Consider the following 8,770-nt stretch of genomic DNA (forward strand, 5'->3'; position numbering starts at 1 on the left):
GCCCGGTGGCAGGCGAGCAAGGAGTCTGGGCCCTCCCCGGGGCTGTCACAGGTGCCGTCGAGGGTTTGCGGGGCGAGGCTTGATGGGACCTGTGTCTTAGACATAGTGGGTCCCACCTTTTTGGGTGGACCCCCACCCCATCCCTCGACCACGCCACCAACGCTGGAGAGGCTGGGCCTCGGGGTCTGCCAGGGCGAGCGGGCGCCAGGTGGCGTCTGGATGCCCCCGACCCCGCCATTCCCAGCACACCTGGGGAACCTGCTGTGCCGTCTGCAGCCCTGGGCCCCTGTGCTGGGCGCCCCCGCCCCGCCCGCAGCAGCCCGGGCCCTGCTGCTGCCGCTCCGTGCCAGCAGCTCCCGCACCAGGCTGGGGCCCGTGGAAGCAGAGCGCCAGGGCCGTCTCAGCAGCTGCCGGCTCCCGCCTTCTCAGGACAGACTGTGGGGAGCCTCGCGGGCCTGGCACTGCCTCGGCCTCACTAGGCTTCCTCCCTGGTTTCCTCCACACTTTTCCTGGAGCCACCTCACCTGCAGCACCTGGGGAGAGGCTTCCCAGGTGAGAAACTTTGGCCCACAAAGGTGTGTGAGGAGAACTTTTCCTTCTTTTTTTTTTTCTCTCTTTATTATTTTTTTAAATGTTACATTCGAAAAATATAAGAGGTCCCCACATACCCCCCCCCTCACCCCACTCCTCCCACATCAACAGCCTCTTGCATCATCGTGGCACATTCATTGCATTTGGGGAATACATCTTGGAGCACTGCTGCACCATGAGGATAGTGGTCTATATTGTAGTTGACACTCTCCCCCAGTCCACCCAGTGGGCCATGACAGGACAAGCAATGTCCAGCATCTGTCCCTGCAGTGCCACCCAGGACAACTCCAAGTCCTGAAAATGCCCCCGTATCACATCCCTTCTTCCCTCTCCCTGCCCTCAGCAGCTACCGTGGCCACTGTCTCCACATCAGTGCTACAATTTCTTCCATTACTAATCACAGTAGTTCCATAGTAGAATATCAGTAAGTCTACTCTAGTCCACACTCCATTCCTCCATCCTGTGGACCCTGACATCGTGATGTCCACTCCACCTCAATGTTGAGAGGAGGCTTAAATTCCACAAGGACGATGGATGCAATTCTCCTACTTGCAAGCACTTTTCCTTCTGCTGCCTCCTCCCTGCTTGGGACACTGGTGTGATGTCTAGAGCAAGGAGAGCCATTTTAACACCATGAGGCCACACTCATGAGGATGGAAAACCAACTTCCCAAGGATGACAGCGGAAAGAAAGAATGGCCCTGGGTCATGGAGGAGCCACTGAGTCAGCCCGAGACCACCTCCTTGCAAAGTCATTTTTGGTCAGAGGTTTTGTTACTTGCAGCTGAGGGCATTTGTGACTGCTCCACGGGCAATGCTTCTGAGACAGGATGGGTAAAACTTGAATGTTCTTATATGCTGATGGGAAAGATTAACGACCCGTGTGAGAGGGGACCTGGAGGGGGTGTCTTTGATGGGGGGCTCACAGGCTGGCGAGGAGTACAGGCATTAAGCAAGTACTTGCTGTCCAGCGACCAGTGCCTCAGGGGTGCCAGGGCAGGGGCGTGGCCAGCAGAGGCGTCTAACCGGCCTGGCTGGGGTCAGGGCGTGTGTGGACCAGGCAGGGAAACCTCCCTCGACCCCTGTGCCTGGAGACCAAGGACGAGCGGGTCAGCCAGGCCGAGAGCCAGGAGAGGGTTGAGGCGCAAAGGACCATGCGCGGCCCAGGCAGAGGGAACAGCCTGTGCGAGCCCCAGAGGGAGGTCGGCGCCATCCTCCACGGCTGGATCCCGGGCAGCCGGGGCAGGGCCGGGAGCGGGTGGGCAGCGGTCACGCCGCGGGGGCTGTGTGAACCACTAAGGGTGTGATGCAGGGGACCGAGGCGTCCAGCACGGTGCGCAGGAGGGCTCCCTGGAGGTGCCGTCGTGGACAGGTGTGGAGGGACCCCTCCCCAGCAGTGAGCGCCCCCAAAGGCCAAGGGTGGGAGCGTGCCCAAGACGCATCCCAAGAGTTCTGGTAGGGAAGCGGATGTGGCTCAAGTGATAGAGCTTCCACCTACCACATGGGAGAACCTGGGTTCAATTCCTAGGGCCTCCGGGTCAAAAAGAAGAAGAGAAGGTGTGCCTGAGCAGTGAGCCAGTGCCCTGCGCAAGTGAGTCATGCAGCAAGATGAGGACACGTCAGAAAAGAGACAAGGGGGGCAGCAGATGTGGCTCAACTGATAGAGCGTCCACCTACCATATAGGAGGTCCAGAGTTTGAGCCCAGGGCCTCCTGGCCCATGTGGTGAGCTGGCCTGTGCACAGTGCTGATGCATGCAAGGAGTGCCGTGCCACGCAGGGGTGTCCCCTGCATAGGGGAGCCCCATGTGGAAGGAGCACGTCCCATAAGGAGAGCCACCCCGTGCGAAAAAAAAAACACAGACCGCCTAGGAGTGGCGCCGCACACATGGAGAGCTTGCGCAGTAGAGAAACACAGATTCCTGGTGCCAAGCGGACACAGAGGAGCACACAGTGGATGGACACAAGACAGCAGACAATGGGCGTGGGGGGCAGGGAAGGGGAGAGAAATAAATAAAAATAAATCTTAAAAATATATATATACGGCCAACTCAATTAAAACTTCTACGTACATTAAGCATCCATAGCTCCTCTCAACCCTCCTCCTATCTCCTTATAATCTTTACTCTAGGTTTTAATTCCATGTGTTTATTATCTGTATTTAAAGTGTGGAGATGGATAGAGTTGATAGTAACGCATTATAGTGAGTAACAGCTGGGTTATAGATGGGATTGTGACTGAAAAATGTAGTCTGGGGAAGTAAATGTCAATAGAAAGAAAGCTAAAGAATAATCTAGGGACTAAATAACACAGTGAACCCAGAGCTGGTTGAGAATTGTGGTTAAGGGTACAAATGCAAGAGAGTCCTTCTGTGAGCTAGAGCAGGGTGATGGGAATATGGAGAAACATGAGAAAACTACAGCTGGTGTGCCCTGTAGACTGTGGTTAACAGCAATGCTATAATATTCTTGCAGCAATGCCAAGCTATACTGTGTTGATAATGGAGGTGTATGGAAAAAGTGTGCCAAATGTATGCTGTGGACCATGATTGGTGTTGAGAGTCCGATGATATTACCTCATAATCTGTAAAACAAATGTTCCACCAGGGTGTGGCGTTGTATGGGAAATCTACACATCTGTGTGAAAGTTTTGCAAGTTCACAGTATCTGTAACAAAAATACATTTTAAAAAATACTATGGGTTGGGGAAAAAATACACCAAATGTAAGATAAAGAATATAGTTGCTAGTAATATTTTGACGATGCTCTTGTATAGTCTCACAGCATTGGAAAGAGTTGGTGGAGGGGTGACGTATGGGACCCCTGTGCGATGTTATGTATGTTTATTATGTAAGTTCACAATCTTTACTATCCACTTATTGTTTATGTGTGTTCATGTATGAATGATATACTTCAATAAAAAATAAAAATAAAAATAAAAAAATACATAAATAAAAGAAGAGAGACAAGGAGAGAGTCAAGGTGAAGCGCAGCAGAAACCAGGAACTGAGGTGGCACAATTGCCAGGGAACCTCTCTCCACATCAGAGGTCTCCAGGATTGAATCCCAGTGAATCCTAGAGGAGAGAAAATGAGAAGAGAAGACAACAGAGACAGCAAAACAGCAGGGTGGGAGGAGGGGAAGGGGGGGAAATAAATAAAACTTTCAAAAAAAGAAAAAAGAAAAAGAAAGTTCTGGCAGAGGAGGGGGCGGGGCGGACGAGGTTGGCCTGGGGCCGCGCACACGTGGTGCCTCCTGGGTAGGACATGGGGCTCCCGTCCTTTACGTTAATAAAATAAACATGTACAGGCCCCGTCACCCACCAGGACGGGGGACTAGGAGATGCTCTGGAGGCTCCACTAGCCACGCGGCTGCGAGGCTGCACCCAGCAGATGAGCTGGTTTTGAAGGCACAGCGTCCCCAGGACAAGGCTGGGGGGCGGCCGGGTCGCCCCAGGAGCAGGTAGGGCCAAGGGCAGCCTGAGAACAGCGGCCTGGAACGAGGGGCCCAGGGGCCTCTGGGGGGGTGCGGGGGTGTGCCCCCCCTCAGCAGGGGAGTTTTATTTCCTGGGGGGGAAGGGGCTAGCAGGGCTCCTGTGGCACTGGGCGCAGGGGGAGTGGGTGCCCCGGCTGCCTTGCCTGGGGGCCCCACGAAGCAGGTGGCACCGGCCTGACAGTGACAAGAGTGGCTCTCGGGGAGGGCTGGCCGCTGCCCGCGCCCCCGGAGGTCGTCCCTGGACGCGCCCAGGCTCCGGCCAGTGTCCCTGGCCGCCGAGAGCCCTGGGTGCCACCAAGGAGCCCGGAAGGCCTCACCTGGCCAGCCGGCCGCAGGCCCCCCACGCCCGGGACCCCCGAGCCTGCTCTGATGGGCTCGTGAGGCCCAGCCTTGGGCCCCCAGCCCGGCCGCCCGGCGCCCCCCAGGAAGCCCCCTCCCCAGCCCCCTCAGCTCCCACGGCCTCACCTCTGCCAGGAGCCGGGGCCCCCAGGGGCCTCTGATGGAGCTTGGGGTCTCGTACCCCCATCTGTCCCCTAGCCTGTGTCTCTGGGGGCGCACAGAGACCCCTTCCGATGGTCTTACATTGGCTCCAGTCCCCCCACACCCCAGCCCTCCCTCCCCACCAGGCTTGGCCCCCCAAATCCCATCACTGAGGTCCTGGGTGAGTGGGGGAGCCCCTGCCTGCTGGAGAGGCATCGCCCCTGCTGCCCCCACCCTCCCGCCGCCTCCCGGTGCCCCCCAAGGCGTCGCCCCGCGGCTTCCTCGCTCCCCGCGCCTTCTTTTTTTTCCTTCCTCTTTGTCTTGAGGCCCAGAAATGCATCTTCTCAGCCTCAGCACCGCTGGCAGCTGCGGCGGGGCCGTCCCTGCTGGGGGGCTGCCCCGTCCTTTTCTGGGGGCTGTACCGTGTCCTGCTGGGGCTGGACCTTCCCCGGCTGGGGCTGCCCCGTCCTTTCCCGGGGGCTGCACCACCTGGCCCTGCCTCAGGAGCAGCAGCACCCCTTCCGGCCAGCCAGGCGTCTCCCCACACCGCCCCTGCCCCAGGGTGCAGAGCTGCCCCGGGAACAGAAGCCCCTGCGCTGGATGAGCCCCGAGGCTGTGGGCGGGCCACAGAGCCTGGGGGTGCCCCCGGTGCCCCGCCCCAGCGCCCGCCGTGGCCCTGGGCGCCTGCACCCCGCGAGGCTCGGGGGCTGACGGAGAAGGTGGAGGCGACGCCCGGGGCTCCCTCTCGCCCACGGAGACGCCGGGTCCCCCCTTCCCGCCCGCGACAGTGACCAGTGGGCCTGGGCCGCCGCTCCCGGCCTGGGGACCCGCCCCCTGCCCCCTCCGCTCCCGGGAGGGCCGCTTCTGCTGCTCCCGCCCTGGGGAGACGCGCCCTAGCGGGGTCGGCGGCCACAGTGGGCCGCGGGGTGCGGGGGCCGCTCCAGGGGGCACCCCCAGCCCCGGAAGCTGAGACGCCCAGGGCCCTCGGGGGCCCCTGGCAGCACCCACGGCGACGCGGCGGCAGCGCGGGTTGCAGGGCAGATGCCCCTGGAGCGCCAGGCGGGAGGGGCGGCGCGGGTCGTTCGGGCTCGGCCACCCCGCAGGGGCCGGGCCGGGAGCTGCGGGCGCCCCTCGAGCTGGAAACCCCGTCGGGGCCTAACTGTCCCCCTGCTGAGGAGGGAAGGCTGGCGGGGGGGGTGGCCGCGGGGGGCCCGGCCCCGTGTCCTGGCGGCCCTCGGGGAGCAGGGCGTCCCGCGTGCATCCCCGTCCCCATCTCGGGGGCTCGGGGGTCCCTGCTCTCCCTCCCCGCACAGGCCCCTGGCGGTGGCCGCGCCGTGGGTCGGGGTGCGCTGCCCCGTGGTGGGGGCACGGTGGAGATGGCGGAGGCGCCCCCGCAGGCAGGCGCCCCCCGGCCCCGCGCCCCGCGGTGGGACAGCCCTGGCAGCCCGCAGCGCGGCCCCCGCCCGCGCACCACAGCCTTAGCCACTGCCCGCGCCAGGGGGGCGCCCGCGGGGACCCAGGGCCTAGGGCCGGCGGTGGGAAGTCCCCAAAACCGTGTCCCTGCCCCGGCGGAGGGAGCGGGAGGGGGAGGACGGGGGGAACCGGGGACCCCGGAGCCCGGGCCAGGGCAGGTTGGGGCGCCGCGGACGGGACGCGCGGGCTCTCGGTGGGCGGGCCTGGTGGGCGCCCCGCGCCGGCCGCCTCCTGTCCCCCTGAGCGCCAGCGGCCCCTGGACGTGCTGGTGGCCGAGGTGCGGCGCCCGTGGGTGCGCGGCGCCCGTGGAGGCGGGTGGAGACCTGCGAGGCTGTGGGCTCAGCGGGTTCCTACAGAGAGAGGAAAGCAACGCGAGGCACGCAGGGTCCCGGCCCCCAAAGAGCTCCCCGGGTGGGCCCAGGGACGGGCCCAGCCCTCGAGGGTCCCCCTGGAAGGGGCTGGGGCCAAGCGGCTCACAGGTTGAGCTGCATCCCCCAAAAGACACCGTCACAGCCTGACCCCCATTGGGTCCGAGGGTCCCTGCAGGTGGAATTAGTGAAAGCGAGGGGTGGGTGGGCCTGGGCCAGCGAGGAGAGGCCCAGGGAGGAGGCGACGGGGCGGGGGGGGGTGCCTGGGTCCTCAGGCCGAGAGGAGCCAAGGCCGCAGACGCAGACACCAGAGCTGGGAGGCAGGCAGGACCCCGCGGCCTTCAGGGGTGCACGGCCCCCCCGCCCTTGATCGCCGCCGTCTGGCTTCGGAGCTGGGAGGGAACTCGTTTCTGTGGTTCTGACCCCCCAGATGGGGTACTTTGACACGGCGGCCCAGGAAGGGACCGGGGCCAGGACGCCCTGGGTGGGGACACACGGGTGCTTGTACAAAGCGCAGGTGGCTTTCAGGTCTGCGGTTCCGGGCTGGACCTGAGCAGGCCTATGGGGTGGGAGTTTTTACTTTGGCTTTTATGGGTTCAGGGTCCATCACCCGCTCCAGAGTGTCATCTTCCCGGAGGCGGGGACCCCCGCGTCCCCAGAGCCCACGTGCAGCAAGTGCCAAATGGAACCGCGAACGGAGGCAGGCGGTGGGCCTGGGACGCCTGCCCTAGAGCAGAGGGGCCAGCCCTAGAGAAAAAGGGCAGCGGGAAGTGAGGAGCTCAACCCCGGAGCCCGCCGTGGACGGCGGAGGGACGCCGGGAAGCCGGCTCTGCAGCGGCAGCCCGGGGCCCAGAAGTGACCCCTAAGAGGCCCTGCAGTGAAATGGGAAAATGGAGCAAAATTGAGCACCCGAAGGACTCTCAGCTTAAACTGAGAAGCAGCAGCAGCCCAGCGTCCAGCTGAGACGGGAACAGGATGCAGAGCCGGGGGGGTGCTGCAAGCCATCCTGGCTCCCTGCTCGGAACCTGGGCTGCTGGCCTGTCCAGGCACGCGCCCTGAGCCCCGACTCGGAGGACAGCCAGCTGTGTGGTCAGAGCAGCAGAGGGCACAGAGGGAGAGGACCTGGCTCTCTCCTCTCTCACCTCCAGTGTGCAGGTCCTGGGGCCAGAGTGGACCCCAAGTCAAGAGCATGTGCTGCTTAGGCGTTTTTCTCTCTGTGCATCTTGACTCTGCTCTGGAGTGGAGGAAGCCCCTGAGGCAGGGCTGAGGGTCTGGCTGGGTTCCGTGGACCCCCTCTCAGCGCCGCGCCAGGGTCTGGGGAGAGAGGCTGAGCACCTGGGGGGAAAGACCGTGGGGGCAGGAGGCTTGGAGGAGAGCTCAGCTGAGGGGCCCTTGGCGAGCATCAGAGGAGCTGCACCCCCCATCCGCCACCGCCACCCCCCGGCCCCTCCTCCCGCGAGCCCCCCCGAGTGAGTGGAATAAAAGCGCCGCTTGCGCAGCATCTCCTAATGGGCTTAATGTCTGGGCTGAACTCTAATGCGGGTAATTTAGCCGCCTCCGCACAGATTTCAGGAAAAAAAGCTTACAATGGCCTGAGTCCACTTCAGCAGAGAAAATAAAATAGTGGGAAAATCATCGTAGAAAGGACGGGCCGCTTTCATCCGCTCGGTTTCTCTCTCCCCTCGCCTGCGGTCTTCGCCCCCCGTTTTCCCGAGTTTCTGACAACGCAGGAGGTCACGGTTAATTTCCGGCGAGCGTAACCTTTCTGGAAATGGACCCCTCTCAACAAACGAACACACGCGCGTGGTAATTAGAGTCACGCCATCCCGCGCGGAGATCGCCGGCGCTAATAAGGCTAATGGTGGGCCCGCGGGAGCGATTAGTCATGCGGGCTAAGGCCTCCCCGGAGCCTGCCCTCCCGCCCGCGCGTGCGGCGTCTGTTTTCCGTCACTGTCTGCTGGCAGGATTTGGACCCTCGGCTGCGTGCTCTCCCCCTCCAGGCTGTGTGTGCAAAGGATCCACTTTTTGCCTGGTGTTCAACAGCCAGGTTCTCTCCTCAAAGGCGGACAGGAGCGCGCCGGTACCGGCCCTTCCTCAGGCGCTGCCTTCCCAGACAGGAACGCGGGCCCCGCGCGGGGACGCACGCACGGCGCTCATGCCCACGAGGGCCCCGGGTCACCCAGGGCCTGTCGTGGAGCCAAGGCTCGAGCGTCCAGGGCGTGTGCTTTAGTTTTGTTTTTCAATGAATGAAAGAAGTCTTTTAATGTGCGAATTTTAGAGATGTTGGTGAAATGGGAAAAAATACATTCAACGAGGCGTTTTGATTTACAACAGAGACAGATGGCAAGTTCGCTTTCCACTGGGCAG

This window comes from Dasypus novemcinctus, chromosome 10 (genome assembly GCF_030445035.2).
Source record: "Dasypus novemcinctus isolate mDasNov1 chromosome 10, mDasNov1.1.hap2, whole genome shotgun sequence".
NCBI classification, from domain to species: Eukaryota; Metazoa; Chordata; class Mammalia; order Cingulata; family Dasypodidae; genus Dasypus; species Dasypus novemcinctus.